This window comes from Netta rufina (assembly GCF_964035555.1).
Source record: "Netta rufina genome assembly, chromosome: 5".
NCBI classification, from domain to species: Eukaryota; Metazoa; Chordata; class Aves; order Anseriformes; family Anatidae; genus Netta; species Netta rufina.
Genome location: NC_140128.1, coordinates 56,700,833 through 56,711,655, shown reverse-complemented (window position 1 = coordinate 56,711,655; position 10,823 = coordinate 56,700,833). Strand labels below are relative to the sequence as shown.

Here is a 10,823-nt window from a genome sequence, read left to right as displayed (position 1 = left end):
AAACAGAGAAATGCAAGATATGATTCCACTGTCTGGCAAGGCAATAGAGCTGAGAGGAGCTTTCAGTATTGCCTCACCAAACTCAGATAGTTTCTTAATATTTAGATGTCTGTCAAGAAAAGGAAACAAGAAGAGTTACCTGGAGTATGCCCACTGAATTATTCAGCTCTGTTGTCCTGGAATCATTTGGAGAATTGGAAATAACCATCTAGGTGTAGTATTTTTAATAGCTCAGTAGACAAGTAATTGATTTGATAAACATTGTGCTATCCCACTGATTTTTTTAAAGATAAATTGAGTATTGTGCATTCGTGTCAGGCAAATAGCATTAAAGTACTTTGATAGTCACAGAACTCTACCAAATGGATCCTCTATTGATTGGCAAGAGGGAAGATTTTAGGCTTTGAGTTATGTGGGTGTACATCTCCCCTATATCAGCTGCACTCAGCAGAGTTATAGCAGCGTGGCACTGCTCAGATGTCAGGGCTTATGCATTCAGTTCTGAGCTAAAACTGGAAAAATCCCAGGCACAATGAATGTAGATTTCCCAATACCTTAAAAAAGAACATAATAACTTCTTCCACATTTACGGAAAAAATAGTTGGCTTCCCTCAACTTAGCCATGGGTTTGTCTCATGCGGGCTTTAAAAAATTCTGGAAAGATCGAAGAAACACCCATCAGTATATTCAACAAAGGTTTTAAATAAAGCATAGGTTGAGGATGGAGCACACTGTTGCCATTACACAGGGTCTGTGCCTGGCTGGAGCACTGCTGGTTGTACTGCCGGTTCTCGAGGTGGCAGCCAGATTTCTGCATCCAAGCGGGCTGTCTCTGCATGGAACCGTGGTGTTGGGCTGGGCTCCTTGTTTTGCACGTCTGTTTCTAAAAATATATATTGTTTGTCAGGATGATGTTGAAAGATGGTTCAGAAAGGCTGGACTTCGGTGTAGTCCCAAGGACTGAGAATAGAAATGGGGATAGCTGCAGAGCAAGCCAAAAAATGATCTAAGCATTGGAGACGCCTTGATCCATTCCCCACCTGACACAGTTTGCTGCCTTTCCTGCTGCCGACTGCAGCTCAGGAGGCCTCCAATCCTCTGTCATGGGTGTGGGTGCCACCCTCATGAGAAGAAACTGTTTGTGTAATGGGTAGTGAACTGGGCAGTGCCTCCCACAATATTTGTATTAATTATACATGATTATATATACTATATACAATTGCATATTGCATATTATACTTTATATATGATATAATTGTGTAATTGATATGCACATTTTATAAGGCACTATTCATAGGCAGACAAATTGTGTATATTAATTAGGTATAATTATATGTGGTATTTATTAATTACACTATATATGTGACATATAATTAATATATAATCAGATATAATAATGTCCATTATTTGCACAAAATTCATTCCAGAGTTGGCTTTAATACAAATGCTGTGGTTCTGTTAGACCCACTTTTGCAAAGTGCCTGTGTTACGCACACACCCAGGATGGAAGCAGTGCCATGCCCTCAGATTTCACTGCCAAATTTCCACATGCCCGCTGTAGAAACAGGGTGATCCCGTTCTGAAGTTAGGTCCTAATATAGGGCATCCACAGAATTTGAGACCCTGAAACATACTCAGAGCCCATAGCAGAGAAATCCCCAGCACATCTGCGGTGCCATGAAGGGAGGCTGTTGTTTGGACACAGGGGTCCCTTTGGCTGGCCTGGATTTTACCTGTTCATGTTCTGCTCCGGTGCATTGGCAAAGCAGCCAGAGCAATTGCAGGGCACTCCCAGGGCTGCTTGTGTGCTGTTTGTGTTTTGCACCCTCACTCACCTCTCACCTGTCTGACAGCATGCAAACAAGCAGGCAAATACTTCTGCGAAACAAGGAAGCCTCGACTGAGATCTCTTGCTGTGATTTTTGGAAACGTCAGGGAAGAGGGATCAGAGGGCCAGAGGAATTCCTCAGGGAGGGAAGAATCGGCTGTACTATGAATTTCTTTTCTTTGCAGGGGGTGGAGAAATAGCGACAGGTGAGAGGAGGGGCTGGGAGTTTTAGCCAAAAGCAGCTTTCTCCTCGTCTTGGTATCAGGACATGCTGCAAAGGCAGTGCTAAGCACATCAGCACCCCAAGCTGCCAGCCACCACAGCGCTTAACGTGGTGCAAGGTCTGTCAGTGCAGAGTTCAGGCTTTTTTTGGAAAGAATCAAACTGTTGGCAAAAAGAGACACCAAAAAAAATGAACTTAAAGAGGCCACCTGAGCAGCCTTGAAACCTGTTTGAACCATGCTGTTGTGACAGACTGCATCCTGTCTGTGTGCATGCTTGCCTGAGAATTTACTAATACATATAATGTTAATTGCCCGCTTATGTCCTGAAGCAGGGCTGGGAATGAATTTCAGGAAAAGAGATGTTTGTTTTGCACGGGCGCCCACATCCCATATACTTTCGGTCATGAGGAAATTGCCCCGTACCTCCACCCTGCATGCGCTCGTGCCTGCGGCTGTAGGCACCGAGCAGGGAGAAGCCACGGAGCCTGCAGAAACCACTGCACCCCCGTTCCTCTGCCTCCCCCAGCATGGAAAACCCAATCGGGAACAAGCCCAGGGTCTATGAGCTGCTCCTGCCTCAGCTGAAGCTGTACAGCTGTTGCCTGAGTAGAGAAAGGGATTGGATTTCATGGGCTGTGTAATCTGCGACAGCGCTCTTTGGCTTGGGGATAGCAACAAGCCTCACCCAGGCTTAGCCATCCCCTTTCTGCCCGTAGAGGAACGCCCCGGTCGACATAGAAGGAAAATTGTTTGCTGAATTTCTGCACAGCCCTCCTTCCAATTGCTGGAGAGAGAGGGGGGAGTGGGAAAGAGAGAGAGAGAGTTTAAGGCAGGCTCTGCACTGGTGTTCTGGGCTATTTCAACTTCAGGGCAACTTTAGAGAACTTCAGTTATTTTCGGTAAGTCTTTTTATTATTTTTTTTCAAATCTCTCTCTTTCTTTCTTTTTTATCTTTGATGCAGACTGCACAAGTTTGCAGTAGATGGGCTTTAAAAATTGCAATGGGATGTGGGCGTGTGCACTTGGTGTCCTTTGATGTAGAAGCTGGGCATTCTGCTAATAAAGTTGTAATGCTCCCTGCTGTTCTACCTAATAAGAAAAACCTGCAAATGTAGCAGGTTAAGCGTTACCACTGGGGAAAAACCTGGTGAGAACTTCAGCCGAGGTGCATCCCACCTGGCATGCAGTTTTGCCTCTTTCTTGCATACGTACGGTCAGGGATGAACGAATGCGTGCCGCCCGCCCAAAGTTTCTGCTCTGCTTTTTTAATGCAGGGGTTTCAAACTTGGGCACTATGCCTCCCGAAGCTTTCAGAGGCATGTTGATTCTCCGTCCTATACACACCCCTCCATTCAGTAATCTCTATTCCAGATCACGCACGTTGTTTTTCTGACTTCCTCCCTCTGTATACTTAACCCATCGTATGATCTCAAACATAGGGAAACTCTTTGTAGTACAAAGAGCCATAGTCCCAATTGCTGCAATGAGTTGCAAGGTGCAAACTGTTGAAGTGAAGTTGGTTTCTGATGCATGTGAGTTTTCTGTGTGCTTTCCCCATGGTTATATTCAGATTTTTATAGTATCTGTGTTTCTTCAAGAGGATATAATATTGCGTGGATATTATATCTCAATAAATACCATTTGCAATATATATATTTATATCATCATAATATACTCACTTTGTATTAGGAGCTCTGTACGTTAGTGGTATCTGAGACTAAAATCAACCTTGAAGAATTAGATGACAGATATCCATAACCCTGTCAGTAGAAGTGGGATCCTGTACGTCTTCACTGCAAGGCTGCTGAGACTAGTTGGCAAAATGCTGGGAAATAGCTAACATCTTCCTCTCCACCTGTCTAGGTTCTCTGCCCCATCCATACACCTTAATAAGTTTCCAAAAATATGAGTTCAGATGATCTGAGGTAGGATTTGTATCTGTAGCCACCTGTAGAAAGACCAAAAAAAAAAAAAGTATGTGTTCTTGAAGTTTTGAGAGAAAATAGAAAAAGCGTTATTCACATGACAAAATACCAAAGGTCTATCCCTCTGCAACAAAAATAACCATTCTTACTTGCTAGTTACGAAACAAGAAACACAGAAAGTTGAAAGGTGGCTCTTAAGGAGGTACAGGACTTTGCTTATGATCACCTGTTGCATGCACAAGGCAAAACTTCTAAGCATTGCCTTGCTATGTGTTTTACTACAGTAAAGCAAAACTGAAAGGAATTTTGTGGATCCAAGCAAATTACAGGAAAATAATGACAATTTACTTCCAAAATCTATCCTAACGTAGGTCGAAAGTCCAGCATGAAAAGGTTTCAGATGTTTAGCAGCACAGGAAAACACATCACATCTCAGAATGTGTTGGGTTTTATTAGTTATGGTTAAAATGATAAGTGTGACTGGAGCTTTTAATTACAGTAAGCCTATAACAATGGAGTTAACAATAACTCTTCAACCATAAACTGAAAACTATAAATCTGTGTGAGGCCCTCAGCAGTGCTGACATGTTCCGTGATGGCTGGAGCTTTTCTGTGGAAGCATGTAGATTTGTTAGCTAAAATTGCATTTTACTATCTTTGGTGTGGCACTCTCATAAAGTAAACTCTACTATTAGATTACGAGGCTTGTGTAAATCTCCAACTCTGACTCTAGTCAAAGCTTGTAAGTAATTCATTGGGGATGGCTGCCTTCCAACCTCCTATGCAGAGAGCGTTAAAGTCTTCTCAGGCAGACAGGGCAGTGGTAACTTCTAGCACTGATCTGCCAGGGATTTGGAGATGGCGCGTGTTTTATGCTTTTAATTGTCTTGGACGCTCAGTCTGCATTCGCAGCTATGAGGTCAACGTGCCTCTGTTCGCTTTTGGCTGTACTTGAAGCTCATCACTGAAACAAAATCCAACTGCCTGTAATACATGGTCAGGGGAATAGCTGTGATCTGAGTTAACCTCCTGCTGACTTCAGTGGGTTCAGCACCCCAAGCTCGGTGCAAGGAGGCCAGGCTGGAGGCACCCTTCTCCAGGAGCAAGGCTGGGAACTTCACCAGGGCTTTCCTTGTCGTTCCCAGTGTTGTAGCAGGGGTAGGACGTATGGCATCGGGATCATGCTAAGGTATCGTGTCTGTTGTAATGCCACAGAAATGTGCATTGCCTTGGTCTGAACCTCTCAAGTTGCACAGAGGGTTGGTTTTAATTTTCCTTCAGCTTTCTACTGGGAAGCTAGTTCATCCTATAGATGTGTGAGATATCAAGGGATACATGTAAGGTTTTCTCCTATGATTCTTCACATCAAGAGAATAATCAGAATATAAGCTAGTTTATCATAGAGGGGTGACTGTTACTATTATTCTGGGCAAATATTTGAGGAAATAGATTTAATCTATTTTCTACATCTAGCTATTGTCACATTACAAAATGTTCCCAGCATCAGGGAGTAGAAAAATCAGCTTTCCAGTTCTGGAAGCCCATCTCGCTGTGTTTCTGGGCTCCATGCTGCAGGTTCAGTCAATCCAGACCAGCCAGATATGAAAGATCGCCCCACCAGCCCCTCCGCACCGCCACTCCAAGACCAAGTAGGGGCAGGCAGGCTTTTACTTGCAGGCACTTTGCCACATCCTTGAGCCCTTGTACACTAAAAAACTTTTCCTGACAACATCACCTGACAGCTGCTGCCCTTCCTGCTTCCCTTAGCTGCAACTAGTGATCAACCAGCAGGCGATGCCCTCCAACGCCAAGCGGTGGAGCAGCGCCCCGAGCTCCTTTCAGAGCTAAGATCAGGCCCTGCCAGGAAGAGGCTGCTATCTGTACACAGGTGACAGAGATCAGGACAAAGCTCTTGTTTCAAGAATGAATCTCCAGATGACCTGCAGCTAGGGAAAATTGCTAAATCCATGTGTTCACTAATGCACTTGAGATTTTAAGGTTGAGGCTGGAATTCACGATTTTATGGAGAGGAACAAAACTTCATGCTAGGAGAGGACCTTTCACATGCTGAATACTTCTTATCAACATTTTTACATTCTGTACAGAGGCTGTAGGTAGCTAAATATCTGGAAGCAACAACTGCCTTACTGCAGAGCATGGGCATATAGTTTGCTATCGGAGAAAGGGAGGCCACAGGTTCACCATTGAAATTTGGCCAAAGTTCAAAGAATCTGGACCCAATTAAAATACTTTAAGGTTCTTGTGGCACAGAAGTAATAAGCCAAGGTGGCCACTGGAGGCCCCATCTGCTCCCATGGCGCAGGGACAGCAGCTTTGCAGGGAGCCAGTCCCAGGTTGTGGGAATAGCCCAAATCCCAGTGGAATTCCATGGAGCAGGAATGTAAGTGCCTGAAGAAGAGCAGGCACCAAGCCTGTCCACTTCATCTGCCCAATAAAGATAGCAGAGCCTTCAGAGGGCAAAGTTATCTGTTTTTCAAAAACACAAACAAGGAGATAAGGTTTATATGATTTCCAAGCCCACTGATAATTTTCGAGACTCCAAAGTCATAGTAACTGTTCTTCACTGCTGGGCAAATGTTATTTCTGCTCTGTAGTTAAGAGAACAAACACCACTTGATTTTGATAGCAGTGGACTGTGTCTGATATTTGCAGAGTCAGGGGAGCAGCTGTTATCCTCACAGCCATCTGATTTTAAATACCTTTCTACCTGCCCGGTGACCTCTCAGCTCCCTCCCCTTGACAAGTGCTATGTTTGCAGCTCAGCCTCCCAGCACCAAAAAGCAAAGGTGCAAACTGCATGCCTTTCTTCCCATTTCTGCAACAAGTCCTAGCTAATTAGCCTTATAAATGAGTATTGATACAAAATCTTCCACCATGCAGGGAGTTCTGGATGCTCACACATTTTACCAGCCCAATCATTCCTATTTTTCCCAAGTATCCTCATACTCCAGCCCTAGAAAACTAATGCCATTCAGCTTTCCACAGGTCACCTCTCCCTTTGCTTGCTGCGTGGTTTGCCCCAGCACTCAGACTTTTGATTCTCAGTCAGTCATAATTCGTCATTCAAAATAAGTACACGCAAGAATTTTTCTTTTCCCTGACACTTCATTCTCATTTTAGTCCAAAGATCAACCTTTAGCAGAATTATTTGGAGGAGTGAATTCAACAATTTAAATTTCAGCTTGAATGAGAAGCTCAAAGGACATACTTGCAGGAGTGAAAACTAGGATTTGGTGAAAAATGGGGTAATAATTCTTCTACATAGCAAGAACTACGTTAACTGATGACATTATAATCTGAAGGGAAAAAGGTCTAAGTGGTATTAGGCATTTTTATTTTGAAAAGTAGTTAGAAAACAGTTTTTGATGAACCTCAAAGAGGTTAACAGCTCACCCTCAGGTCAGATAAGTATCCAAAAGGTTGTTTTTTTTGACTGTTTGAAATGTCTGTGTGCTTGTCAGAGGGTATATGAGTTGGAGAGTTGTGAAAGTATCACGAGAAAGTGAGTGGTTTTGATCACTGGTATTTCCCGGTGTGAGCTGAGCTTTCCCTATTCCTGCTTCTAAAATCAGCTGAAAGGAGAAAACGTACAAGAATGCAAAAATGTCATTAAACATTCCTCAAATATTTTCATATATGCCAGAGTGGATCTGATTTATGTTTTAGTGAAAGGTTGCATTGATTTTTACATGAACTGTGTTCTCGCACTCCTTGACGTTGACTTTTTCACATAATGGGCTTGATTATGAGAAAAAAATACTTGCGCAACACACAGCTCAGACAACTCAGTGCCTAATTAAAGTAACCAGTTAGTCAGAGCCCGTTTAGGAGGCAAACTGGGCATTTCCTCATGAGAATGACTACATGTAGGTTTTATACTCGTGGTGATGGATGACTACAAAGGTAAATAATGCATGCAGTTGTGAGGATAACTTACTCATCATGCTTCCTATGAACAGACTGCTGGAGTGGTAGTGAAGGGCAATATTTTCATAGGCTTTGCTATTGCTCCCTGCTTTTGGGGCAAGTGTTGGACTAGAAAATTATTGACTCTGAGTGGTGTAAAACAGACTTTTGAAAGTATTTATAGGGGGACATTTCAGTTACTTCAGTGATTTACAGAGCTGGACGGAAGCAGAACCCCCACAGACCTGTTATGAAAGGAACACATTTATTAATGGTACCATGATTTAAATCTATATTTGGATTTTATGTCCTCAGTGGATTTAACAGCTGCTTCAGTCAGCCTAGCAGGAATCTGTGAATGAAACGGGTTGAGTAGAGATAGCAGGAGAAATCATATTTTTCTTTTAAAAAATATCCTTCCTCAGAGATTAAAGAGAAGCCTTTGTATAACTGTACTGCATTATGCCAGGAAAGTTCATCCCAGAGATGAAGGCATTAATTGCATAATTATAATGTATACACGGTATGCTTCGCCAACAAAGATATAAGCCTTACTCTTTCCAAATAAACCTTAAAGTCCAGAGAATAAACACAGCACTTGCAAATTACCCCGAGAATTAATGTAATCTCCTAAATACTCCAGCTTGTTTCTTAGAAAGAAAACAGGGTGCTCAGTCCATGTGATAACAGATCATCCCTGGGTCTCGTGGTGAGGAGATCACAAGCAAACTTTCCACAGCACGCTTGCCCTGGAGCTCTCCCTTGTGCTTCCCCCTCAAAAAAAAAAAGCCAACTTTTTTTTTTTTTTTTTTTTTTCCTACTCTCAGTTTCTGGAGCTCTTTCTGAATACATGTTTAAATTCATACAGCACCAACGAAGGAAGCTTGTGACAGGCACACCTTGAGGTCCTTTGCAGGCAGACATCTGCAGGGTCAGTCTGCCTGGCAGCAATGAGAGAAGATAGCCCAGCAAAAAGACACAGCCCACCACTAGTGCCCCAGCACGACCACCTAAAGGTGCCTGCAAACCTTTTGTGCTGTAGGGATGGAGGCAAAGACAACTCTGGAGCAGGGACAGAAGCAAAAGGTGGGGAAAGAAACCCAACAATTTTGGAGAAGAGGTATAAAAAGCCATGAAAATGAGCGTTTTGTCCTTCCCATGAATTCTTCTCTTTTAAATGCCTGATAAGGGATGGGGAGGGAAGGAAAACCATCATCCTCTAATCCAAAACAGGAGCTGGCTGTCACCCCAGCACAAGCAGACCACGCTAACTCCTCTGCTAGGTCTATTCCTGTGAGGAGACAGAGGTGGGCTGTGATAAGGTTTTGGCTGTTGGACACAGTAGAAAATACGTCCTTGGCCAGCCAGGGCCTGCACGCTGAGGTGAAGGGAGCTGGGAATTGCCAAGCTGAAGCAGTTCCTTAACCTGGCTGCAGGAGGTTTGAGGACGGAGAAAGACTGACACTTCTCTGAAGGGGTCTTGCAGGGAAACACCTCTGGGATGAAAGCAGAGCCAAATCTGACAAACTTGCTATTGTTTCACAAAAATGCCACAAATCCAGCTTCGTTTGTCAAGATTTATTCCCATCTTTTGTTGTTGCTGCAGTCTGATAGCAGGTTAAGGCTCACACCACGTTAAGTGATATATAGCCACCCACCAGGACGTGCCCCAGAGGACTTGCAAGCTTTGTGTCAAGCTGGTCAAGCGAAACAGGGATGGCAGGAATGAGGAAATAGTGGAAGAATAGTCTTACAGAGAAAGAAGGCAGGCTTTTTTTGGGCTGTGTTTTGGTTTGTCTCATTGTCTAGAAGATCCCAGAAATTATGCCATAATAAATCCCTGCTGGTTGGAGCAAAGCTGTGGACGCAGTTATCCAGCAAGCGGGTGCGTGCAAAGTGCTCGAGGCAGCAGCACACCATACGTCCGAGCGTAAACAGTGATCTTCATACGTGTGGGCAATCCTGCCGCTGTCCTGCAGAAGGGCAGAGACCTGTGTGTGCAGACCCGAATACAAAATCTTGCTGTGAAAATTTAGATTTTTTTTTTCTAGTCAGGAAAAAAGAGGGAGTTCTGCAAAGAGAAGTTTAGTATTTTAGGCAATCTGCAGCTGCTAACATTTTTCTTCCCACTGTCATGCCCCTCGGGTGTTTGGAGGAGAATTGGACACAACATATAACGCCCCACTTCTGTGCAGCTCCTCCAGCATCCCCACCAGTGGAGTTATGGCAACAGCAGCACAACACCTACAGCCCCCAGCAGAAATTTTATGATGACAGGCAGGAAAATGGAGTGGCTTCTGCCTTAAGGGTAAAAAAAAAAACAAGTAAGAGTGAGTTCACCTGCTCAGAGACCTGGACTCACATAGGGCTGACAGCAGTAAGGATGCTCTGCTGACAGGACATGACTTATTTACATTCATTGAAAAGAGATTCCATTGCTTTTGGAAAATACATGGAAGTGGCCCTCCACAGGCACCACAGATAGTTCAGTGAGCAAATATTAAATACTTGTAAACTCTGTTAAAAAAATAATTTGCGGAAAATTAATACAAATTAACCACCAGTCCTTAGGCAGACCTCAGTGGGTTCAATGTAAGAATCATCCTGTCAGACCGTCCTACCTTTCAACACAGTGCAGAGGTACAGAGCCTTGTTTTAAACCTATACTTACAAAAATCATGATGCAGCTTTTTAGCTTTTTTTTTTTTTTTTTTTTTTTTTAGTGGTAGATCCATCTATTCATTGGATGAGTTGCAACAATGGCATTTTTGCAATTAGTGGTTCTTTGCAAAATATATATTATATATATATATAATATAATATATATATACATACAATGCATATCTGTATCAAAGTAATAAGTGCTTAGATGAGTTTTGCACTGATAGGCTAGCTGGCAGAGAAATCAATTTTAGTTGT

General features: G+C 43.2%; 1 protein-coding gene across 1 annotated transcript in view; it reads left to right on the top strand.

The window, feature by feature from the left end:
- Positions 1–2,796: 2,796 nt before the first annotated feature.
- AHNAK2 (AHNAK nucleoprotein 2) overlaps positions 2,797–10,823 on the top strand; it is a 51,252-nt gene continuing 43,225 nt past the window's right edge. The window contains exon 1 of the mRNA XM_084288515.1: positions 2,797–2,951. The gene's annotated coding sequence lies outside the window, so the exon portion shown is untranslated. The remainder of the gene's footprint in view (positions 2,952–10,823) is intronic.